Consider the following 27,993-nt stretch of genomic DNA (forward strand, 5'->3'; position numbering starts at 1 on the left):
TTTAAAAAAAAAGTGGCATCCATTTAATTCCGATTAATGTAAATACTTTGTAACAATTTACGTTCCTTCCTTTGGTTCAGTCGTTAATCGCCCTTAGAAATTAGGTGATACATTTTACAATGACAATGGCCTTCAGCCGTAAACACGGTTTTTTTTTCTGAAATATGAAGATCTGCTAGTTTTGCCATTTTCCGTGAAGCTTAAATAATGGAAGTTGTGCTGCAAAATAATACTTTCTTTTTAATTTAGGTAGCAATTTTTTCATGGAAAGGTCATTGGGAATATCGACAGCCTTTGAAATATCTTTCTCTCCGTTCTAATAACATACCATGCAGCAAGTTCCCAACCTCGCTGTATCAGTAGTCCGTTTGGAATGAACGCGTTTTATCATTTTGACGGTAGTGTTTGAGGGAAAGACCTTAGCTCATCTCATGTACTCCTCTGTTCATACATGCGCATGGCAATATTGCTATTAATTTCACAATTGCTTGGAAATGAAATGGGCAGCTTACTTAGTGTTGGGAGGGGTTGCAAGTACGGAAGAATAAGGTATTGCATTTTCGTCCAGTATATTAAATATTTGTATACAACGCCCTTTTCATGTGATTAGTTTTAGGATTTAATTAAATTAGATTTTACTGGAGGGTGTTCTGATTTTGAAATTATACCAGGCTATATCAAAACGTTATCTCGTGGACTGTTCCGCTAGACAGTGTTGATAGAGATTGTAGATAAAGTTGAATATCCGCTGAATGTTTCTGGCACTAATTGGCTTATGGGAAATATACCGGACAGGTACACTATGTAACCGGAAGTTCTGTGTTGACAACATACAGGAACACGTCAAATTCATTTTTATTAGTTGATGTGAACGTTCATTTGAAAGAGAAGCAAAGTGACGAAGGTGTAACATTCCCCTTTAAATGGGTTTAGGTCACAGTTATTCTGGCTGAGGGAAGGAGAAGGGTACAACTGTGTAGAGTGGGGTGGGGATCAATTGAAGAAGACCAGCAGACGGGAGGTGGAATCGGGAAAAGAGGGGGAAAGATAAAGGATGAAATGTGACGAAGAGGGACGAAAAGACTGACGGAGAGAGATGAACGATGCAGGGGGTGAAAACAGAGCCGGGAGCTAACCTTCTTTCCCGTAATCAGTCCTCATTAATTTGTTTTGAGGATATCGTATTAGTCATGGAGCGTGCTTCGAGTGTGTGAGCTGATTAAAGCAGGGTAGTGTTTAGAATTTGTTTAGGGATAGGATGCACTGCGTGATTGAGTGGAGAAAAGCTGATTACATCAAGGAATTCTGATTACTTATATTTTTAGATCATCAGTAAAGCTTGAACTGCTTACTAAACGGACAGTACTAAACGGGGGATTCCGCTTGTTGTTTTCCTTGAGTTCTTCCTGTCTCTCTCTAGCCTGTCATAACCTGTAATAGAATGCTCTTTGACAGGAGTTAAGCTCTATCGACCATCGGATTCACTTCCAACTGACAGAGACGATACATAAGATATACATGGCTTTTTAAATGAAACTAACGAGCCCATGACGTAATAAAGAACAACATTCTCAAAGCAACGGGAAGAGATGCAAATTGAGTGCATTGATCACATTTTAATGTTGATAGCACTAAGCTTATAGCTTAGCGTGAGATTTGTGCTATTCCCGATGATTATTGTTCTTTCATTTGGTAGACGAAGCATCTCACTCGTATGTTTTCTTCATGCAGATATCAAAGGTCTTCTGGTCAAGCCGATGGGAGGTCATTCTAATAATACCCAAGGTCACTTCTGGGAGCCAGTGAGTCTCACATTCATTTTTCATTTGCTCGCAACATTAAATGACAGTTGCAAGCAACTGGATGTTCCCGGCACTGGGCACCGTGTGATGTCATCAACACTAGCCACCGGATTATAAAGCCAGCCGAACCACGGGTCTGTGGATTAAAAGGAAGAAAGAATAAAAGAAAAGTATGCGACTGCAGCAATCCAATACCCTGTGGACAATACTCAGTGTGTGTAAATCTGAAAGACGCTTATAGCTCGTATTCTGGGGTCAGCGCAAGCCTTTGCTTGGCGCTGGTCCAGAATATCTAACGTTTGGCTATTGGTACCACGGTGAAAAGTCAACACAGTTCAGTGGCTGGGTCTCCGGGTAAAAAACAAACACCAGGAGTGTTGCTTGTACAGTTATCTAATAAAGATTTTGAACAGACTTCCTGCAGAATATCCCTAGGACTCGGTATTCCTTCCTGTCCTACAGAAGCCTCCAAAAGACAATGGCAAGACTTCAGGCTCCATTGCTCTCTTCTGTGTTTGAATTACATTTCGACTGTAATTAAACAGTTGAAGAACAACAATGTAGACAAATTCCAGCTGAACTTAAGTCTGCACTCCCTCTGCCTCCGTGGCCCTTCATTAGATACTTTCTTTTTGGAGCGGAGGTCAGGGAGTATAAATATAAATTGCATTTTGCATTACTTCTAGATGAGTGAAGCTGTCAAAGCAATAATACTAGCTTTCAGTCCCACTTTCTGCCACTTCTATCCCATTTTTCGGCCAACAGGTCATGCACAAATTAAAACTGACAGCCCAGCCAGCATGCCCAACAGACTTATATTGTTGTGGGTTTCTGTCGTGGCAGAGATCTCAGATCACAGCCTTAGCCTGTCTCCATGTTCCCGGTGACTGTTGAAGATACTGCCAGCCTTAGGAGAGCAAATAAACCAGAGAAAAACCGCGAGGAGCATGAGGCCATTATTGGTGACGTGGAGAGTGGGGAACTTTATTTATGGACAAAAGTGAAGAGTCATGTTTCCAGATTTCCCATCTATGTGGGAAATACATGTCCGCACCTGTATAACTGGAAACTGTTTTTCCTTTTATGAAATATCAACATTTTAATGGTTATAAGGACATGGATGTCAAATACAGTGCTTTCATTTACAGTGACCAGTTTCAATGTTCTTTCCTGGAATCTTATGCATCATAGCAAACAGTACAGCCTCAAGGCTGGATTTGGCTGCAACTCGTTTGCTTCCATATTTTCTTTGAACTATCCCAGTTTGATTGCTGGTTGGTGACTCTTTCTTTATCAAAACTGGGAAGTGTACCTTGTCATTGCCTAGAGTTATTTATGTAAGGGGTCTGATTTGGCAGTCTCCTTAACTTACAGAATTCGCTTTTGGTGTCAGTTCTGCTCCCGTTTGCTGTGAACAAGTGTAGGAACATCCGAGGACAATCATTGATGAAGAGTTCTCCTTTTATTCCAGAAGTGCTGCTTTAACCAACGAAGTAAGGGTGTAGTAACTCAAGGTGTGAACTTCTCTCTCAGTAGCATCGAAATCTAACGAGGCAAATGAAAGAATAAACGTCTATGATCAATGTTTCAATGACATTCAGATATAAACTTTCAGGCTGACGGATGATGTTCTTAAAAGTACAAGACTTTTATTGTATTCCAACCTATTCGTAAACAGTTCTCTCTATATGGGAGCGTTTACGTCAACGTTTATCGCCTTTTTTGTTGTTTTCAGACTAGTCAATTTGGAAATATACTGGAGGAGAATTATTCGATTAAATGTACTTCAGGAATAGGCTACCGCCGCTTAACAATAAAATATTGCATAATACTGTCCCTTTAAAAAAAATCTGACAAGTTTGTACGAAGGACAGTTACTGCAAAACAAATCATGTGAAAATGTACATATTTTAATTGAATGAGAGGTGATTACCCCTAAGCTGTCAATCATCCTCCTGCCATGTTTTGCATATATTATCTTCCAGCTTCGCTTATTTATTCGGCATTACAGTGCTGCTATGCTCACCCTATAAATGATTTTCTCCACTTTGCAGGACTGTGTTTAGAGGAGTGCATATTGAAGTGAGCTGCAGTGCAAGTATTAATTGATATGGAACGAAAATCTCTTATATATTTTATTAATTCCTTTCTGGCTAAATATCTTCCTTGCTGACTTCTTGTTGAGATTTGGGTCCATTCCTCATTACTTTGTGCAAGCGGCTGCGATTTAAATGCAGACCATTTAAAAAAATGTGTGGTGACATGGTACGCAGCCACGGGGGCAATCGCACCAGATTAAGCTCTCACCTGTGGTGTAAAATATGCAGGCAATTGCATAAAGATCAGGTACAGACTCCCGGGGCAATTCCTCTCACCTCTACCTCGGAACGTTTTGACCAGCTACAGCATACTTCGTACCACCAAATATCAGAATAACTAATACAGCGCATAGTTCTGGTCTGTCTGCGTCAAGTATGCTCTCCCACCATACCACCTAGCCAGCACTCTAATGGGTGGATTAATGGTTGAATCAGCGGGTATGATAATGTCAGGGGTAAAAGTATACTGTGCAAAATATATTATTAAAAGAAAAATAAAGTTTAAATCGGTCTTTAAACTTTAAATAGGTCTTTAAAGTTTTCATCAGGTGGGAAATAGTTGTTTTGTATCGTGACGTCATTGTAATCGTGATTCAATAAATCACTAACTCTGGAATATGAAATGCCTGACTTCTATTTTACTCATGTGCTCGAGTCTGTGGACATTGCTGAAGTCTCAAAATCAATCCTGAACAACCAATCTTGTAGTTTCAGAATCTTACAATTCTGTTTCTATGACAGTATAATTATTTTTATGGAACATTGAGGTTCGCATGTTTAGCTGAATTTTACATGGTCAGACCTTTGTAATTATTTACATTAATTCTACAAATTTTTGTTCCTTTTTCAGCTATTTTATAGACATTTTATTGCCGACGTCACTAGAACAACAAACTGGGAGGAGGTATTAAACATTCAGTGTAAAAACAAAACGAATTAGAAAGTAAACGCCCCCAAGTTTCTGATTTCCAGGAACATCGTGTCTTGCGAATATTCGTGATTTCATGATTTCGAAACAAATAGCTTCACATTTCACGGCGGTGTAGACCACTGTTTCTAGAAATACCAAATCCGAGATTCGTGTTTTTTTTATGGTATCATGGTCTACCTGTTGCGACTTCAAGACGGCTAGTAGCATACGTCCTAAAGTTTGTCTAATTTGTACCCATTAAATATATTCTTAATATTTGCCCTATTGGCTCATATCGTCGAGTCTTTATTACTCTCTATAAATGCTACCTGACCTGCTGAGTTCCTCTGAATTTTCAGCGTCTGCGGAATCTCTTATGTTTACAATCCACATTTTCTCCCTTATTCTTTGGATGCAACAAAGCTTTTAACCTGGAGATTAGGTTCGAAATTTTACGGAGCAGAGGGTCAGTAGCTGAGTAGGAGATTGATTCAGTCTGTCACTTCTCCTGAAATGGGATCTGTTTTGCAATATCGGTGCAGGTGGTGTGGGAATCGATCTTTACACACCTGTTGACCTTTACTTTTGCGGGGTGTAATAATTCTCCAACCTAACATCATAATTAATATACAATTAATAGAAATGACATCGATAAATAATGTACCAAACACAAAATCCTGGAGGAACTCAGCAGATCAGGTTGCATCTAGAGAGAGAAAAAAAAAGCAATCGATGTTCTGAGCCGAGGCACTTCATCGGGATAGTCTTGATGAAGGGTCTCGACCCGAAACGTCGGCTGCTTATTCCTCTCCATAGATGCTGTCAGATCTGATGAATTCTTCTAACGTTGGTGATACTCTGAATTCACAGCATCTGCAGAGTTTCTTGCGAATAAATAATTTATGGAGATGACAAGAATCTCGACATCATACAAATGCGCGCACACACAGCCCCATGCGAAGTATCTTTGGATGCGAGTTAACATTAAAGCAAGTCTATAACCTATAGATAGGTATTTATCAGAGAGATATATAAAACTATTTATTATGAGTAGTGTCATATCATCGGAACTTCAATAAAGTGCAGTATTGTTGTTTTTTGTAATATACGTAAATCTGGCTTTAAAGATTAGCAAGCAGAAATTTCCATCCCAGATTTTTCGTTTCTTCCAGTTCCTTTAGGTTTAAACAAAAGTGAAAATAAGAAGAAATTAAATAAATAAACCTCTTTCCAAAACAAAAATCAGATAAAGGAACCAGAAGACAACTTTCCCATAAATCCGCAGCCTAGAGGTACAGAGGAAACGTAATGGGGATACTATAAACCTGAAAAAAAAAAAGATGAATACACATAAGGTCGGGTAGCATTTGGAAAGGAGAAAGAGAGAGAGAGAGAGAGAGAGAGAGAGAGAGAGAGAGAGAGAGAGAGAGAGAGAGAGAGAGAGAGAGAGAGAGAGAGAGAACTGAACATTTCCGATCTGTAAAGATTAAATTGTGTGAAAATTTACATCATTTCAATCTGCACAGACGTTGCACGAGCTCACAATTTCCTACCCACTATTTTCAGGATGTTATAGTTTTGATGTGTAATTTAATATGGGCTCATTGAGGATAACTTGTGACTAATAAATAGTTTCAAGGTGTGAGACTAAACCAAAGGCATATTGTTGTGCACATGAGGCCATTCCTCGTGTGGGTGGTCATGAGGATAGTCGCTGTGTTCTTCGTTTAGTAAATAGGATATTTCACATCTGGCAGACCGTTCAGGTCTAATTTGAAAACTGTTCTTCCATCTAAATTGCATCTCTCAATTATATATTGCAACATGAGCTTCAAGTACATACTGTTAAACATAAATATCTAAACCCTTCCAAGGCAATGCAAAATATCCCGGCCATTTCTGATGAGAAGTGCTAGACCTGTACATTTAGGTCCCGATTCAAGCTGAAGTTACTCTGGTCCGATGTATTGCAGATATAAGGTATTCTTTAGTTCTGCTGCTGAACATCATATAGCATGTGCACTTGCTAACGGAGATGTCTGTTGTTGCTTTGAATGTGGAGCAAATTGATAGAAGGATATATTCATTTGTTTAAATCTATGTACACCAATGAGATGTTAATACAAATAAAACTATGAAAATAAGTACTTAACTTGTGTTGTTGTTCTTGGTATGTTCCAAAGTGTTTCGTGGTCAATTTATTAATAGATCAAGTGTAATCATTGTTGTTAAAGAGACAACTGCCCACCCAATTTGTGCAGCAAATTAAACAAATTGCCATTTATTTCGCTTTGGTTGAGGGCAGAATGTTGGGAGGTCATGAGGATAGTCGTTACCGTTCTTCATTTAGTAAGTAGGATATTTTGCGTCTACCCGAATAGACAGACCGTTTAGATCTAATTTGAAAACTGTTCTTCCATCAAAATTGCATCCCTCAATTATATATTGCAACACGAGCTCCAAGTACGTGCTGAAATTCCGGAGAAGGAAGAGATCCCTGATTCAGAGAAAGAGCCTCACAAATGAGCCAACATTCTATTGGAGTTGACAGCAAAACGACAATCTGGGGAAAAAAGTATAAGTTGCCCTTTTTTTCTGATGGAAACTGGGTCTATTGTTTCTTCCTGTCATTGGAATAAAACAGCATTGTTTGCGTAGACGATATTAGCTCTGCGTCATACCTTCAATTCAATAAATGCCTTACAAGTTTAAATTTCTGTACAGTACTTGGTAAATATCAAATAGATATGTCAAGTTTAACAGCGTTCGAAAGAAGCAGTGGTAATTTCAATGTTAATGAATAAGAAGTGCCTGCTCTAGATCAAGCAGAGTACAATCATCACCTCAATAACTTAGGGTAGACCCTTTCCGCATCACCGTCTAAAAGCTATTGAGCGCGTGATATAACGCAAATGTTCGGTTAGTTGGTCGGTTTTGCAAGCGACAGATGAAATACTGGAACCTTGCATCAGGTGTAGTCTTCCTGCGTTGAAATACACCGTCCCATTTATGAAGGGCCGATAATTCAGTAAGGCTATTGAGGTACAATGCTGATACAGAAAAGAAATTTATTCACATTTCTTCCACATTAATTAAGGCAATATTGAAGGAGCAGGGTGTCCTTGGTGGGGGGTCTTAATGCTGTTCACAATGGTATAAACGGCAGATTAAAAATTCTAGAGAGCAACTGTGCATTGACTTCCAAAGACCCTATTCTGAGAAGAGTAGGGGCAGTGTTGCTACAGTATTTACGTAAACCTATATAATAATTAGCATTGATATCAATCTGCTTTGAACGTGCAACATCATTCCAGAGGCACCCCTCTGCCTATCTTTCTGGTTAATTGAAGCGTCAGCACTTGCATACATATCAACACTCCAGAAGTAATTCATCGCGTGAAGTGCTTAGAGATGCCGCCGTTCAACAATTATCCATGGAAATGTAAGTGCTCTTACGGTATAGAGTCAGAAGATGAGCGAACCTCTCCAGCAACCTGCCGGTATACAGAGGGATTGCAATATCTCCTCTACCAAGACATATCCTGCATTTGAAAGCTCTCCCGTCAGTCACCTGGATTTCTGAAAACTTCACAGCTTTCAAAGTTTTAAATGCAAATGAGTAAACAAGTCTGTCCTCAGTTATGTATTCCCTAAAAGGCAAGGTTATATACAATTGCTTGGATCCCTGGTCCTTTGATCTAGGTATGACTCAAATTTGGCAGCTACACCTGCTTATCACATGGATTGCTGGGAGCACAAATCAGACTCGGAAATTTATTTGCCCTTTGTTGTATTTTTCACGAATAAATGTATCTATCCTAAGGTGGTAGATATTCGGTTCGCATAAGCTACTTGTGCATCAAAATGATGGTACAGGGAGATTGTAAGAACCAGACCATGGTACTTGTACATATGCGATTTCTCTCTTAGCTGCCGGAGTACTTACATGTGCGTACCTGTGCGTAATGTCAATAGTATCTTGAAATTTCGTCAAGTACACCAGATTAGTCACTTCCAACTCTAGCAATTCTACATTGTTATCTCGTATAGAATAACGGAATACCTCCTGGATGGGGGGGGGGTGGGGGGGGCGGATGTCTCAGCTTGCATAGGTATTTTAGGCGGTTATTCTCCAGTAAAATGTTGTTTTAATAAAATAAGCCCTCGATAATTCTTTCCGTGCATTTTTGAAATCTCACTTCAATTTTTATCCTTCCATTTCTATATCTTTCAAGGCAAATCTTGTTATTTGATACGGAGAAAAGACGCCCGTCATTCTACAGCTTTAATTTGTGTTTGAATGGCATCGACTATTGCTGGCATTCTATCGCGAACTATAATTGGACCGCCGTTGTCTTTAACCTTACAAACTCTCAACAATACCCAAACTGGCTCCAGCCTTAGTTGGATGTCAGTTGACTACACTGACATTTCAATCAAAGTTGAGGGACTAGTGAATATTCATATGTTTGGTTTTGGCATGCGTTGGCGTTACCATTAAAACCATTGGTTTGTTTGTGCTTTTATCTACGACCTTGCACTGAAGTGATTTTACTCAGTTATAAATATATAACATTTCATAAACCCACTATAATTTAGTTAATGAAACTGTTACAGTTATTGACAGGTGAAACGTTCATGCTGAGACTCATACATCTGGCATTGGTAAGATGGCAACTTGCTTGACCATATATAGCCTCAAGTCACATAAATAACATTTTCATGCTTAATTCGAAATTGTAAGTTTATATTATAATTTGTCATTGTTAATTATTTGGAACAAATATTCTCAAAGAGAGCGGCAAGTTGATGCCTTATCCAAGAATGACCCTTCATTTTCTGGGTTGAAAAAGGGGAACTCCACCAGTTACATCAACCGAGAGGTTATTATAGTCCATCCTAATCGTTAATAGGACGCCGGGAACTGCAACTGACGACGCTAGTGGAATATTATATGGATTTTATTATCTGTTCTCTTTGGGTGCGCCATGTCCAACACTGGAGAAGACATTAACAATATGCTAATTCTAAACAAAATTAAGCAAGCGATCATAGCCTATCACTGAATGGGTAATTAGGGACTGTTAACTGACCAACAAAGTCCATAATTACAGGAAAACCGCAAACAATAAGTTTAATTTTAAAGCTAAGCAAAAATAAGTTCCCTATTCAGGACACGGTGGATGTATATAAATGTTATGTCTCTTGGTTTTATGTAACGATTCTCTGCGAAAGTTTAATGTTAATGTGGTTGGTTTGAGTATAATTGTATAAAACAGTCAAATACACCAAATTTGTAATGAACGGTAGGACATATATTATACCTTTGAATGGATGGGCTCTGTCAAACTCGCTTTATATTTCCGTGAGGTATTGACCTTTCTTTTGTTGATTTAATAGCAAATAAATTTGTATTTTCATGCCCTTATTCCTGGCTGTGCTTGACCACATATTAATAATAATGTGCCCATTATATTTTACTTAGTTTATTTTTCTTATATATTTTTTTCATTATCATTTTTGCAGTGTCTTTGAACTTACAAACCATCACCGATTTCAAAGGGCAATGCAAATTTGTTATCAAGTTACGTACATGTTATCTTCAGGCTTATTTTCTTGCAGGCATTTACAGCGAAGAAAGAAGTACAAGAGAATTTTACGAAAATCTGTACATAAGTAGAAGACCGACAAACATCAAAGAAAAAAAGATGTCTTTTACGAGTTGCTTACCTGTAAATGAAATTTATTACGACCTAAGGATGGAGATTATGAACACGAGCTGTCTTCCGAGGCAGCAATTTCGAAACCAAATAATGCAAAAGCATATTCTCGACATAGTGCAGAGCAGTTGTGACACAAAGAAGGCCATTTGGCCCATCATATATGTGCCTGTCGAAAGGGAAAAACAATCTCCTACCTATTCTAAGAATCCGGCACCAGATCCACGGCCCGGGTTGGATTTGTGGGGGGGTGGGGGGTTGCTGATTTTCCAGTTGCACGTTCTGATAACGTTTAAAAGTGCAAATGTCAATCCTAATAAACAAATACAAATTGCTCTCCGTTTCTAACAAACGGAATATTCCGTTTTCCAATCGATGCAAAATTTACAGTTAACGGGTTCAGTATTGGAGTTTAACGTATCTGAAAGTGGCATTGCAAGTTTCGGAAGGGCAACATACGAACAAACGAATCAAAGAACCACCATGAAAATAGGAAGAAATATAATCGCTAAACACAGTCCTTAGGATTTCTTTTTTATTCTTTAACGCATTAACGAAGAGTTTTTTTTTCCTAAGTTAATACGTTGTTTCCTTGGGAAATCGTATCTAATTCACCCATGGCACTAATTGACTTCAAAGAATACAGAGAAGAAAATCACTAAAAGTGACGTTGTTGATCAATTCTGACATTATTCTGTCATATTATGCGGAGAGTTGAAACTTCCCAGAAGAGTTGTCACTTAAGAAAAAGACCGAGTCCATATTCTGGGCACTTAGGGATGCAATTAGCACTGAAAAAAAAGTTACCATCTGATTCACCTGGAAAGGGAATTTCGCTCCCGCTGGACCATTTTCGAGTAATTCAACAGTGTTGATCTGATGCGCATACGGAGGTACAAACAAAATAAAAGCTGGTTGTTTTTTTTTCAGAAAATGCCATCCCACTAGGATACAATTTAAATCAATAAACTTTAGCATCCGTAAGAGGTGCGCCATTGAATCGTGTGACCCGTCTCTAACACACATACGCTAAAGGGAACATTGCTATAGTCTTTCAGATATTTAAGTAGAAAATTAAAAAGGCTAAAGTTTTCGAATAATGTTCCTGTTTTCTGGCCTAATACAGGTTCTATTCAAGGTGCGTTCAAGTGAACTATTATCACTGGGGTTTGCATTTGAAAAATACACATTTAGATTCATTGACTTGATTGGCTATGGTTCTACATAAATGTGAGGCAGACAGAATATTTTACCATAATCGTGCTGTTTATTATCTGAAGTCCAAAGTTGTGTTTGTGTCAGAGAAGTTTCGCTGGAATATCAGCCATACATGATTAAAAAAATATTTTGTTATATAAATGGTTGAGTGCAGGCTATCCTACACTGTCAAACACGTGCAATGGAAATGCTTTTCTTGCTGAGCGTGAGCCTCTTGCTGATTAATAGCGAACCGCTAAAGGCAGCCAGGCGTGAGACTATTAGAAAAAAATTAAAACAGCTTGTGGTAGGGGTTTGCCACAGACAACACAACTAGGATACTGGGCAATAATTTAATGGTAATGTCAGCTACAAAACCTGGTCATCAATCAGAGCAGTCCTTTATCTCTATTCCTTGTATCTCACTTTTCTCAGATTCGCACTTTCTCTCCTTTGCCAAGTGTTTCCTTCCCTTTTATTCCTACTTATTAGATATATTCTTTGTCGCTACAGTTTCTATTCTTGTTTATCGTATTCCACTTTTTCGTTCTGTTGTTTGACTGTTCGCGGTTTTCAATAATTTCTAAGATGTCGTTCCTTTCGCGCGCTAATTTCACTATCCCGTCTTCATTTGTTCAGTTTTCTTACCCTTATATCGATCCTAAATTGTCTCTTTCAATTTTACCTTTACGGTTCTATTGCGGGTTTTTTTTTACAGAACACGTTGTGCCCAATCTTTCCATTTTCATTTACATTTCTTTAAGTTATTTCATCAAAGTTTCCATGTCTAGCCAAGCTGTTTAAAGTTTATTTATTTACAAAAAAATGTAAACGATACAGCTAATAAATCTGCCGAAAAGAAATTTACGCAAAATCCTCACCTTGTTATCAAATCTACATATCTAATAAAATACCACAAAAAAAAGAAACTTTGGTATACACCTTACCCCCAACATACCTGGTTTGTGATCTAGACAATAAACCTCAATTTTCATCTTTCCATAAGCTCAAAACTGGTTTAATTCGTCAACTAAACGCTTCCCTCGTATTTGAAAACATGATCAATAAATTACTTTGATCTTGAAATCATTACAATGGCAGAAAATATATTCTGGGTATCCTTTCACAAGCGTGATGTTTGGGTAAATAACTAATGTCCCTAATGTCATTTATTCTTTAAAGTTATACCTTTATTTGGTCGTTTATGGGTCCTGTGATGAACAATAAAGAGAAAATGCGTGATTTAATGCAATAGTTTTATGTTGATTCGTGTAAAGAATCTAATTAATTTCGATTTTATTTTCATTTTTATTGGAAATATATTGATGGTAACTAATATGTAAACCATTATGTCTATATATTTTACAGATTATATGTAAAATTAGGCAGGACAGTGTTCAGACATTTAGGTAATACAAGTTGTGTTGATATTTAATGCGCTTTGCTCTGATATTATTGCAATGCCTTTAATATCTAAGATAATTATTCGGATATTTTACAATCATATCAAAATTTCTAATTAGTGCCATTCAGATGACGTCATCGAATTTCAACAGAATACGACCTGAAAACAAAACATATTTCTTTAATCGCCATTGGTGTTCGACTTGTTTGGAACTGTACTAGATGTCATGTTGTGCTTGCCAGAATATTTGTTCCCTTCCTTCTTCAGTGCTTAAACCGGGAGAAATAGTTCTGTTACAGAAATTCTATTCTTATGAGCAACACGTGGTTAAAAAGAAACTTTGATGTGCCTTTTATTTCGGCCAGCTTCTTAATTTTATTCCCAATTTCCGCTAACTCGTGCTTTGATGATAGAGACGCAACAAGACAGTCAGAAATATCCTCTTTTCTCAGAGAGACCCGTCATCCCAACGATCAGAGACGTGTCAGAACAGTGCTTTCCAAATTCACTCACCCTACAAGACATCTCTCTGCATCAAAATACAGTCCAGTTACAGACCTCAATTTTCTGATTATGAATCCACTGATCTTGTTTTGAAATGCGAATCAGTAAGCCTATAAGCCTTCAAACGTGTGAAATTTGAAAGATCTCAAGAAGCAATCTCCGGCTGCCTGACCCCCAGACAGCCTCTCTCTCTCTCTCTCTCTCTCTCTCTCTCTCTCTCTCTCTCTCTCTCTCTCTCTCTCTCTCTCTCTCTCTCTCTCTCTCTCTCTCTCTCTCTCTCTGTTCCTCTTGCACTCTCTCTCCCCATCTCTCTCTCTCTTCTCTCTGTGTACCTCTCTCTCTCTCTGTTCCCCCCCTCTCTCTCTCTCTGTTCCCCCCCTCTCTCTCTCTCTCTCTCACATTCACTTTTTCTGACAGTATTTCATTCCCTATAATGTATCTTGTAGATTTACGTAAAAAATAACCATCCACAGGGTGCGCTTCCATTGCTAAGATGTGTGACCAAAATCATTGTACAAAATACACACGGATTTAGTGGAGACGTCAGAAATGAAGATGAACAGGAGTATCTGCAAATGACGTATCCATTTGTTTCCATGTTAATCTTTCCTCGTTAACTAAGAAGTGATTAATTCACTTGCTGGGAAGACTGGTTTGTAGGAGAGACCACAGTTTGAAACACTACGTACTAAGTTAAAAAGCTTCAAACAGTTCTCGTGGCCTCACTATGTTTAGACACATGACTGCAAATTATCCTACACACTTACACCTGCCCCTATATGCATATTCTTCGCTCAAAGTTTGAACAACTTCCCTTCACTGTTGTCGGCACTTGCTGACCTTTCCAATAGTAGCATCTGAATAAAAAAAAGTCCAGACAAAAGGCGTAATTCGTATTGTTTTAGATTGCGATAAATAAAACGGTACAATTCCTTCAGAGGAAGTGTGGAGATGATGAAACGGGGAAAAAAAAGCCAAGTAGCGACACAAACCTTTAGTTCTATTTGTCTGCTATTGTTTACACAATGACTATATGGTGGTTAGAGTAAGCCCTGTTTGCGGCCATGTCAGCTTGTCGGGTTATATTACATGTTAGCACTCATTAATTGCCTTGATAAAGAAATGCAGCTCTATTAAACAATCAGTGATTTTTAGATTTTATTCTGTTGAATGTCAGAACCCTCCTTTGATTTTCTGATTATTGGTTCTACAAATTTTGCTTATTTTATCAACTAATTTAATCCCAACCGTTAGGTTCCTTCCATAATGCACCTGTCAATTTCCCGTCAGGGTGTTTCCTGCAACTCACTGATCGCTTATGGCTATCAACAACTGTCATTAAAACAAAATAAATAAGACTTGCTCATAGATACATATTCAAATAGATTGTTGTGGTACACATATTCTTTCAAAAAAAGGTAATGTAGGTGTTAGCATTATAGCAATAGTTTACAACTTTGGAATATTGATGGCTTCTGGTTGCATATTATTTTGGTGTAAGTAGCAATATTCTTGCCCCTCAACTCCGACGCATACCGTCCTGTAGCCAACAACCTCTCGCCCCCTCCCAACACCATCACCCCATCTCCATTCGCCATCACCACCGCCCCAACGAATACATATACACACAGACAGAGGTTTGGACCGTAGACTATGTCATTAGATCGAATGGCAAGTCTTTATGGAAAGTGTTTTGCATAATTACATGCCATAGCCAGAATACTAACCCCGAAATTTTATGGGTCACAAAACTTTAACAATTGCCACATTATTGTCCAAGACGCGAAGTACGCCACTATCGGCTCGGGGAGAAAGTAGATTTAGATAAATCTAAGAATGCGAAGCCGAAATTTTCTCAGAACCCAAAGAAGAGAGATTATTCCAATCTGACAACTTATTTACTTATAGCTACCGAGTTCAACGAACTTCAGGGTCCCCTGATTGAGAGCTTCATCGTGATCCGATATAGAAATCCATCAAAGAAATAGACCGAAAGGCTCCCTTTTCAAAACTGATTTTTTTTTTGGCAATCGTTACCTTTGTGTTGCAGTAATTAAGATATTCTTATCTGGGGAGACAGTTTCTCTGGTAACTGAATAATATTGTGTCTTTGATGTAAACTTTTGACAGTTATCGCGTCAAATTGGATATTTCTTGCAAATACCCGTTTTTAAAATGTAATGGAAATTCCATGAAACGCACAACGCAATATATCAATGGGCACTGATTCCTGATATGAATTGGTCTTAGTTTCTTTAACAGTAGCATAACAATCTTTATAAAGTTCTTGATGTAATCCAATTATTTTGATTTTTGCAATTCCTTGCTTTTTTATCCAAACAATGGATGGGAGAAATAGCGATGAAGAATTGCGCTTAATTGATGTTCATTTACTATATTTTCTAGAATGCTTATCGGATTCAGAACAGCAGGCTGCTATCCATCCGTTGAAGTTATTATTATTACAGCAGTTTTATGTTGCATGATATGTGTACAGTCACGTATGATAAAAATCCGCGTGTACAGCTGGAACGGTTGTGCTTCATTTCTTTAAAATTATTCTATATACTCTTTTGTTTTCATCTCAACTTCACGTCATTCTGATTTTGAGTTTTTAAAAAAGTATCTGCAGTTCTCTGTGGGCACGCCTGTTGGAGTAAGAGATGAAAGGAGACTGAATGGACAGTGCATTGAGTCCACCATAAATTCGTTACAGATGTACTGTACATATACTTTTCGATTTATTCCCAACACGACCTAGTTGGAATAAATAATTCAGATTAAGGTGCTTCATTTCTTTCTATGTGTGTTAGAGAAGATCCTGGCAGAATACCTCATTCACTCAAACTTTCAATATAATTTGGTTTCATGGGATTTATTATATCTGCTTCAAGTGAAACTTTTCCTCGCAAGCACCTGTGGCATTGCCATCTGTGGAGGGTCATTGAAAAAAATCTTTGAACTGATAACAATGTGAATTTTTGATTAGGTTCGAACTTCATCTAAAACCAAGAGTGTCTGTAGTGTCCATCATGGCAGATATTGCACAATACTGACACTTAAACGGGCCAAAAAATATATTTGGACTTTTCGAAAGGAAAAAAAATAATAACCTGACAAAAATAAAATCTAGTGGACGTCATACTTTCTTAAGTGGTTTAAATATTTAGTTCTGTTTACTGTACATATGTATTCGTCCGTATAAAAGATATCGCTCATATTTTGGTAAGAAGTAACTTCTTATTGTTTTGAAATTAATCTTTTTAAAATAATAGGCAGTGTCATTTCTAAAAGAATGTGTATTCAATTAGTGGATACGTTTGTATTTGTAATCTATGAAAGTAAGTAAGAAGAATAATTACATTCGATTTCACGTGCTCAGTGGAATAAATATTCCATACATATGAACGGAAACCGCGCATGGAGTTCGAGTAGCTGGGCAATCAGATGGGGAACTTGTCTATAGTGGCGTTCAACAGGTGCTCCTTGCAGGAATTCATCATGTATTGAACAATTCTGACGTATTCAAGCTGCACGCTTTTAAGACGTTTTAAGTCTCTTTTAAGTAAAGCTTTTCCATTATATTACAGCTGCCCGTTGGTAATAAGAAATAATGTCTATTAATGACACTTATGTGTTTGCTGATATCAATTTCGCAGTTAGAACAGAAAAAAACCTCAAATAAAAAATGACCCTAACCCTAATGAAACTTTTTATGACATTCTTCTGTGGGTTTTCTTGAATATTCCACAAACTCACCTCTTAATTTTGGGGAATTCTAACGTGTACATTGCAATGATATGTTACCACACAATTGTTTAAAAAACGCAATGAATGAGAAAACTGTCTATGCAAATACGATGAGGATAAGCATATAGTATGGTATATTAATACAAGGGTATAACCAGCTAACTTCCTGCATTTCTTAAATAATATGATCCTATTATTGATAGAGATATTAATGTGAAACTAACTTTAGTTGACCATAAAGTAAGGGAAATATCTCATAATCTCTACGATAACTTATTTTGCTTTACTTATTAATGCACAAAATTATTTTCTGAGTCGATATTCAATTGACCTCAGCGTCAAAGCTATTTTGAAATATGTATCAATAGCACCAATGACATAAGATATCTTCAAGAAATATTTGTTTATAACCATCATTAACTTCAAATGAAATAAGAATAAGCAGAAGCTGTGATTTTGTGTTCAAAAGACTTTATTCAATTTGAAGTAGCAAACGAATCTTTATCAAGATACCAAATAAGCAAGAAGTGCAATTAATGTGTTAGAAAGTCAAATTGTTTTAAAATGTTTAGTCGAACTCATTCTTCATTTGAACATGCAAACACGGGCATACATATTTATATATTATATACATATACGTGAATATTGTTCTGTGATATAGTAATAATTCATTTAAATGTAGCGCCAGCAACGGGTTATAATACATAAATGAAATACCGCGATTAAATGATATTTTTTCTTTCCTCTGGTCATTTTGCCACTTTACCGTTTTTTAATACTAATATTCTAAATTTATCTAGAATGAAACACAATTACATGAGAAAAAAAATCTAACTTCATGTTTCTTCATTTTCTTGAATTCTGGAAAAAACAATAATGTGTTGTATAACCTGAATCTGGCATTGAAAAAGAAACAAATGTAAAGAACAAATTGATTTGCTCTGGCCGTTATTATATTGATGCAGCGACAGTGACAACCTGACAATTGTAAAGATTATAAGGAAACAGGAAATTAGAAAAATCACGGAGGTTCAATGAAATTTACGCTCAGAAGGCAGATCATAAAGGATCACATGCGGATTGATTATTAATTTATGACAATGGCTCTTGTCCCATGAATTTGTTTATTTCAACACAGCGCATAGAAGTTTAATTTGATAAAGTCGCATTTCTGTAGGCATTGTTGTTTTGTGCGTTAAGACGTTTTGGATCAATCTCACACGTTAATTTGTGCATTTAGTACTTTTAAAATAACAGCGTATTGCATTTAATTGAATTTTACCAAAATTGTAATTTTACTAATCAGAAATAATTACTCAGCATTTATGGATCCAAGTTACATTGTTTTTGAAATATTTTAATGCGCGTGGAATTTGGCTGTTTTAAAAAAAGAAAGCCTTCTGATTACCTCAAACGATTTCAGTAAGCAATGATCAGAAATGCCATAATATAATTGTAACTACACCCGGTGTTTTCTGCTTGATACTCGGTTGAAAGAGTTAGAATAGTGCTTGAGTTCTGAATCACGGCTATATCACCTCTTTTCAGTTAGAATCTATCATTCCCCTTAACGTCGTGGAGAAAACAGTGTTTCATTGATTAGCCTTTTCGCCTGTTCCTCTTTTACTTATCAGGGCCTTGGACGAATTCGTGGTACTACTTTACTTATCACATTTAAGAGATTTTAATGCCGAAATGTCACTTTACATTTCACAAAACAAACAGCGTTCTCGACATATTATATTAAAGGAAACTGGTGCACAAATGAATGACTTGCAGTTTATATTGTACTGCAGACTAAAAGAATTAAAGTGGTGATATTGAGCTCTCGCTTCAATAATGACACCAGATCTGCACTTTATTTTACCAAAAAAAAACTTTCCTTTATTTTCAAAAAACGACCGTTCGATTCAGCAAATGTTTTGTTCCTTTCTTGTCAATAACACACTGATATTTTTAAGCAAAAGGATTTAATAAAATGGTAGGCGGGTAGACTGGTTGTTATAATTATAGTTATATTGGTTGGGCTTTTACTAAAATTTGATTTTATAATTTGATATTACCTTCCACATACACCAGACAAAGAATTGAGCTTTATAGAATATAACCTTGTTCAAGGACCAGCGCCTCCTAGTACCTGACTGGGTATTAACTCCAATAGATTCTCCGAAAGATTCACCACAATACGATATAATATTAAAACAAATGGTATCATTAAAACCCAGAGGTTTAAAAGAGATTGGGTGCGAAGCACTTCGCATTTGTCGGCATCAGAGTGCAATGTAAAATGCTAACTTTTTAATCACACCACAAAATATTTCGCAGAGGTTATTTAGTGTGTTAATAAATACTATCTTACAGTGAAATCAGACGACTGTTTAATATGAGAAATTATATTGATAGCTGTAGTGTTTTAAATTTATCGATGATTAATAATATTTCATTGATCAAGTAAAAAAAATACATCAAATTGAACAAATACACGCTGCACAAACTAAAAGGCTTTTCTTATTATCTGGTTTAATTTCCTATTACAGCTCATCTAAATACTGTATATTTAACGTATTTCGTAAATGTTGGTCGTTTAACGGTGTAATTGTATTTATATTTGGCTGCCATAGGGTCTAATAGCACTCACTTGCACAACTTTCTTTATATTTTCCGTGGAAGAGTTTATTTTCAGAAATAAAGCATGTAAAGCAATAGCATAAAAATCGTTCCATCTTTGGCAAAGGGATCCAACAGCGAGATTAAACCCTTAATTGAAGAAGATGGCTTTTGTGGTGGGGTCGGTGTGGAGTTGGGAGGGGTAGGATTAATTCATATACTTATTTTGCTGTTATTTTATAATTTTATTAGAAAAATATTTAGCAATGCAATTGACTAATGTAAATTTCGTATATAATTACAATGTTACATCCAAGTCTTTCTGGTATACTTTTTTTATTTGGCTGAGAAAATGTAGTTATGTTATAAATGGAAACAATGCATAACAGGGTATTATACTCATAGCCTGTACAGTTATAAATAAATAGATCATCGTTCTATAACCTCTCACTTTTATTTAAAACAAAGCAAAGCTAAAATCAAAATCTAACTAAGTTTACAGAGTCCAGTGTTAGCCAGATACTCGGCAAACAAACAAAAACACGACTCGCAACCAAGATCAAATTAAGGAACCCCCTTTGTGCAAAATCTCGCCTTCTTCGCAAATATTTGCTCTGTTGCTTTAAAGGGAACTTTTAATCTGTAACGCTCCTTACTACTCTGATCTCGGATTGCAAAATACAATTATATAGATTCGGTACCATTTTATTTTACGAAGATGCAAGGAATATAAAAGAGATTTGATCACATTTTATGGATCGTAAACATATTCAGTAATGTAAGGTCCTTTTGTGCTTTCATTGCACCATCTTGAAAGTACAGCAGAGAAACCACAGATATTAGCGCCACCCCGCTGTCATCCGTGGGATGTGCATTCCAAAAGCAGGGAGCAGATCAAACAGGCTCTCAAACATGACACAAACATCGTTACCCTTTGTAACTTTTCATTAAATTATTGAACCTCTTATTAGACACCAACAGCAGCTTCCTTTTTGACGTGCTGATCCTGAGCCGATTATATTAAAAGCAGAGTTTGTAGTTTGACAGTTAACGGTAAAGTTATATAATACCAATTAATTCTATTAATAAAGCGCCATAAATGATATAAAAGCCAGTATTAGAAACGTAAATAAATATGTTAACAACTAACTCTTATTAAAGCAAGTATTCGATCAATTATTCGGTGAAAATTTAAGATTAAATATTTGAAAAATATACCAGCATTTCCTCTACATGACTGCTGAGCTACGTTGCACATTTTAAGGGTACTTTTAAACTACTGGTGTACCTTTGAATTCTAGTGCTGTTAAACTTCCTGCCACAAATGCAAAGCAAGACTGAAGAGTTTGTATTACAACTGTGTCATAGTGTTACACCGATGCAAAACATGTAGCCAGAGGGCCTGCTAATGATTACAGTATAAAACCCGGCTCCAAAAGAACAGGCAGCCTAGAAACTGGCCATTATTAATTCAGTGGTCAGGCACTTATCCAACTCTCTCCGGACTATAAAACAAGAAACACATAGCACTCCAACATAAAGATTTTTAAAATATGATGCTTTATGTCTCAATGCTAATTATAAACTTTTCGCTCTTCTTTTCAAGACCGCTTTCACTCTTTATACAGCTGATTTCCTCTCCGGCACCATGCTACAAGACGATTAGCAGCAAATTATCCCTACGTTTTTGCTATTACATTACAAATTTATTTTATGTGACGCACCGTCAGACCTTTCCAGCCGCTTTTCACTGAATGAGTAATTGCGGAGATCCAGATGGAATAGGTTTTCTACATTTGACAAGACATTTGTCATTTTAAAGTACCAGATACAGAACATAAGACAAGCCTTTTTGTGCATCAAGTTTCCTAACAATTCGGATGATATTTAATATAGTGGAATCAAACTAAATTCTGACCGCGAAAGATTTTTTTCAAAGTTTGAGATAATTTTAATGAAAGATTATCATTATTAAGTTTAAGGAGTCATTAAATCTAACATGATGGGGCTTTAGAGAAAAAAAAAACTTGTAAATCTTATCTTACCATTTTATTCAGAGAAGATATTTGAATTCAATATTAAATGTTAGAAAGTGTGGGAACATTCGTAAATATGAAGAAATCGGGACTACTTGCTGGACCTCTTTTCAGGCACTATTAATCACAAAAGTAACTGCTGTTCTGCTACTTTTATTTAATACTGATCTAAACGGTTATGGTTCTTGCTGCATTAATACGATTTGCTCTGCATTTTATGCTTTTGTTAACGGGTGCGTTTATCTTTCAAATATTTTCTAAAAATGTCCCTGATAGATCTTCCTAATTTATAAAGTATTTAATGAAATAAATCAATGAATTTGAACTAACTGGATCACACAAATTCATCGAGGGGCACTGCCTTTATACAGGCTCAACCTCAATAAACATCAAATCGTTGCGATTAGTTCGGAAAACATGTTAATAAAAGATATTCCTGACACTACCCAGTTTTTCGCCTTCCAGGTCCAGAAGCTCAAGGAGTAGAACTTCTGTATTAATATTTCTTCTTGCTATTACACATTTGTTACTATTTTCTTTCTTATTCCCAGTCTTAATATGTTCTGGATTATTAATAAGCACGGTCTCGTCGTATCGGGCTCTAAAATATATATACAAGCATTTTAGTTTATTAATATATTGAACAATATCTTGTAATAATGTGAAATATTCATCGTGTATTACACTAGCTCCTCGATCTTGCTGATTCGTTCTAGTTCAAATCGAATGCAGTAGGTTCGCTGCTTTAATAAGTCTTGGTTTACGTTTGATTGTCCTGATATTGTAATAAATGCAATTGTTCGGAGTCACGTGCTAGGCCGGGATTCCAACCTCAGATCTGACTTAATCTGTTCACTCTGAGCATGCTTTAATCGTCGGATCTTCGGGGTGAAAGCGAGAGAGAGAGAGAGAGGGGGGAAAGAAAGAAAAAAAAACAGAAATTACAAGAAACACGAGTCTTATTAAAAGCAGGTAGAAAGACAGACGCGAGAGACAAAGCACAGAGGTGTATATGCCTGTTAGCATCAGGAAAAAAAAGGATTGTGTTTGTAGAATCAGTCCAAAGGTCCTGCAGTAAAGAAGACCAATATTCCTAATATGCATACAATATGTATATCAACACATAAATAAATAAATCAATGCAAAAGAAAAGTATAATACTTATAGCATCAGAGATCAATAAATGTTGAGGTATTAAACATATCTCTAGAATCATTGACTGCGTTGCAACCATATGGGCCGGTTCACTTGGGTAGCTGGTCAGTACTATCGAAGCAAATAACCTGCCATATCTCTCCATACATGCCTAATAATCTAATACCTCAATAAATGAAGATGTTTCTGTATGTTTGGTAGGTGCATTCTAAAAACTTTAAATCGAATCTAATTAAAATATTTTCCTTAATTTTATACAAAAGCCAAGCCATAATACTTAAAATTGCCGAGTAGAAATTATTTATTGATACTTGCAATAAACAGTTCCACTTATCCGCATTCACGAAATGGCGGCTGTTGATAGTCTGCCACAAAGCAGCTATTTTTTTTAATCTCTTGGAAGTCACGCCGGGGTATTGATACAATAAAATCATCTGCTTCAAAATTTCATGGTATTTTTTTTGCTAAAACAAATGTATCCATATAATCACCGAAAATGAAATCTGTTGGTGCCTTGCAGTCAGCGTGTCAAACTAAATCAATGATAAATAATACTGGGGATTAAATATTTTAGATATTACTCTATCGTGTTTCATTTAAATCTGATCCTAGTTAGAAATAATCAACCTATGGGTGTAGTGGCTATGAGTTTCATTTTTTTCCCCCTTTTATTACCCGGTATCTAATTAGATATAGTACGATTGTAAATATTTGTAATGGGTGTAGTAAGTCGACCAAATTATCGACATTTTATTGAATCTAAAGCCGGTTTCTTATTCTTATATTTCGGTCGAGTAGGTGGCATTATTTGTTAGTTGGTACTTAACATGCCATGTTCACTTAGACAGTACAAGTATGAAACTAGTTTAATTTTGAGTCTACTGTGATGACAATATTCTTCTTCATTCCCCTGGTTTGTCACACTTTCAAAAAAATATTCGGTATCTTTTTACAAAAACTTTCCTGAAGAATTGATTTCTGTATAATCTACAAAGCATAAATCCACTAAGACTTCGGCGTGACTGCTTTAAATGTTTTACAGACTTCGCATATTATTTGAAGGCAGCAAACAGATGTGGTTGAAGAATATGTCATCAGTATAGAAAATGTGTGAGTCACTCTGTTAATGAATTATTGCTAGCCACCGATGTAATAACCAAATTTGAAAGGATGCTACAAGGATTAACTGCATGCAATATCGCCATATGACGCTTAATTCTGTCTTCTGTCTAATGATGTTAGAAGTTTAGATATTCTCCCGGATCTGATGAAGGGATTCTATTCACATTAGTTCGGTACAATTCACAGAAATATTAACACATACACACATACACACATACACACACACACACACACACACACACACACACACACACACACACACACACACACACACACACACAGAGACACACACACACACATGACACAAACTAATCAGCACTCTTCTAAGTAATTCAAAAATACGTGCGGCTAGGAGCAGCTGCGTTTTAAAAGCTATGTTTTTTTGCAAGAAAACTTGTCTCGATCTTTACTGCTGAAATATGGCATTCAGTTCTTTAGAGATGGTGTAGAGATTGCACCAGAAAGCTATTAAAATGATTTCTCTGTCATGTTTTTGTAAGCATGCCCATGTTTAATTACGTTGAAATATACTCTGAAGAAGTTGTATTTATGACGTGGTGAAATATTTCTTTAAAATGTGAACGTGTATTGTATGCCATTCGTGTAACTGAATATTCCCATTCAAATGAACCGAACTCCAGTTACAAGAGAAGAAAGACGTCAAGGTAGTATTTAGCAGGCATTCCAATTTTCCTATTTCTTGAATACTTGGCGGTACTGTGCTTTATAGTAATAGGACAGTAAATTGCCAGTGACCCTGAACTATCGCTGGGTTCTGCTTGAAAAAATCTTTGCTCGCAAACCCAGACAAAGGTTTCATGCACACAAATGCAACCTATTTAAAGACGAGTCAAAGTCACAATACTCGGCAGATTGAATACCTCATACACACACAGACACGCACAGACACGCAGACACACACACGCGCTCGCGCGCGCACACACACATGCACACAATTATTTGTATTATAAATAGCCTGCATATATGTACCATGTATTTATTATGCCTCATAGTAGATGCAATTTCTACATCGATTTATGTGAAAAGTTTGTCTCTCACACATGTATTTATATTCCTAATATGACCGCCGATGAAATATGTAAAATGTTCATTTGCTGTTTTCTGCTTTATAAGTCTCCAGATTTGCCCAAGTTTAAAGTTTACATGGCGTTCGAGTAATGCGGAAGAAAAAATACGATGCATTTGGGAGTTATATAAAAAGTTTGATTGTTAGAATTTAGAGAATGCAATAAAAATGGAATGAAACAAAAGATGTTCGCAGAGCGAGGGAACTTTGCAAATCTTAGTTAGTGTTTTCCAATAGAGAAGTGTCAGAATGCGCCAAAGGGCTTAAAGGCTTAACGCTGGCCGTAAGTTCATCATCAGAGCGTGCTATTCTTTCAGGCTTTTTAACCATCCTTTGAGACGATTCAAATCTCTCTCGCTCTCTCCGGCTTGATCCAAAATGGGTGGTGGCGGTGGGATGGTGTGGGGGGGGGGGATGTGGGGCGGGTGTGAGGATGGAGTGGGATGGCTTGGTGGCGGTGGGGGGGGGGGGTATCCACAGAAGCAGAGGTCGAAGTTTAACAGTATTCTTTTGACTTCCAGGTGATGTACAAGCAGTATTCAAGCATCAGAACTGCTATACTGCACCTAGGTTTTATTTAAAGAATAAACATATTGGAACGTGGTGTGGTCAAGACCCGTGCTGTGCAAACGATCTACGTAAACAACTACATACTGCACTTCGTAGACACCATACTGTACACTTACCGTAAGATACAGGCATGTAGAACAAACTGGCGTTCAACATTAAGGTATAATGGAAAATTTAGTCATGCAAATGTTATTTTAACGATAGTGCCGGCAATGGCACTAACAAAAAATACAACGGTGTCATTCAGTTTTTGATTGAAGCTACCAATCCGCGTTAGTGGCCCGCAGTAGAGATACCGGTTGCAACGTATTTATACAAGAGGAGTATTAAATCAAATCAATCAGTGCTGACAAATTAGAAATATTTGAAGGAACGCGTTAATTTACAACTTTGTTATTAGTTAAAAATCACCAGCATTGTAGTGGCAATTAATAACACTCTGAGTGGAACACTCGAAGACGAATGGATCCTTCTGTACCGGTAGTGATAAGCACAGGCTGTCCCGCAATGATGGCGAATGATAGAAAGATTCGCAAAGGGCGGGGGTTGGGTGGGAGAGTCAACAGAAAGAAAGCTTAAATAATGAAACGCTCGCAGGTTGGAATAGAAGGAGACGAAAGGAACCAGAACGAACATAGAAAGAGACGGAAAAGGAAGAGCAAAAGAAAATACAAACAACCGGTATATGCAGTAACCGCACGGCACAACGGATGGGCGACACACAATCTAAAGAGCATCTTGCCGCTGAAAGTGCGGCGGATTCCAAACGTACTGAACGAACTGACGGTCACTGCCATAAACTTAATGAAATGATTTAAAATAAGTCTAAAACCCACCACACAAAAAGACTCACTTACAATCATAACACATAAAAAAGCATCACATCTAGGGATGACCAATGTAACCAGTCACTGTATAATGGGATCTTGTTCCATTTGGAGACTTTTGCAGGTCAGCTGATTTAATGTTAAACTTTCTTTCTCTCTCCCGTCTGTGTCGTCTCTCTCTCTCTCTCTCTCTCTCTCTCTCTCTCTCTCTCTCTCTCTCTCTCTCTCTCTCTCTCTCTCTCTCTCTCTATTTCTCTCTCCCTCTCTCTCTCCACTCATTCCCTTCGCGCATGCACAATGCTCACGGCCCCTTCCCCCAATCCCAACTGCTGACAGTTCAACATAAACTTCAGTTAAAATATTCTTTTCCGTGTGTGTGTGTCGCTGTTCTCCTCATTTAAAAGCATCTTTCCAAAATGACCATTTATTTATTTATTTTCCGCCTCCTTCTCTCTTCTCTCTCTTTCTTTCTTTCTTTCTTTTCTTTCTTTCTTTCTTTCTTTCTTCTTCTTTCTTTCTTTCTTTCCCTCTCTATCCTCTCTCTCTCTCTCTCTCTCTCTCTCTCTCTCTCTCTCTCTCTCTCTCTCTCTCTCTCTCTCTCTCTCTCTCTCTCTCTCTCTCTCTCTCTCTCTCTCTCTCTCTCTCTCTCTATCTCTCTATCTCTATCCTTCTCTCTCTCTCACTTCCAGTCCTCGTCCGATTTCCACCCTCTTGGCTCAAATCACAGCAGGTCCTAACTACTTGAAATTCACCAAAATAATGACTGTTTCAGAACGATAAATCATCGTCTCCGTGTAAACCTTGAAGGAGCTTTTTAGAAAATAGCTTGCTTACTGTGGTTGTGAGTGCTGAGCTTCGTATCCATTCCGTTCGCTTCCACGTTCCTCTTGTGAACAGCCAGTTCCGCACTTTACACAGGAATCTCATTTTTTAAGTTGTACTTATTATCGGTTACAACTTTTTTTCTGTTTTTGTTTTTAGTTGTTGTTCGACGCACTCTTGTTTACTAAGTCGTAGCGTGCCGCACAAAAGGAGCTACGGAATGAGATTTATGGGTTTCCAAATGAAAAGATTCATTCGACATAAGAGGTTAACACAAAGTTCGTATGACCGTGACTTGCATTGGCAAAAAGCAGCGCCGACTCAGCACAAAGGCAGTTCAAAGGAACCTTTAAAACACACAACATACACACACACACACA

At 37.1% G+C, this 27,993-nt stretch overlaps 1 long non-coding RNA gene across 1 annotated transcript; it reads right to left on the reverse strand.

The window, feature by feature from the left end:
- On the reverse strand, positions 1-27,993 carry LOC132382472 (uncharacterized). The gene is made up of 3 exons (XR_009508326.1): positions 27,626-27,993; positions 3,175-3,347; positions 1-1,938 (listed from the first exon to the last, which is right to left on the reverse strand). It is a non-coding gene; the product is annotated as an uncharacterized LOC132382472 (long non-coding RNA).

Source organism: Hypanus sabinus, chromosome 28 (assembly GCF_030144855.1).
Source record: "Hypanus sabinus isolate sHypSab1 chromosome 28, sHypSab1.hap1, whole genome shotgun sequence".
In the NCBI taxonomy this organism is placed as follows: Eukaryota; Metazoa; Chordata; class Chondrichthyes; order Myliobatiformes; family Dasyatidae; genus Hypanus; species Hypanus sabinus.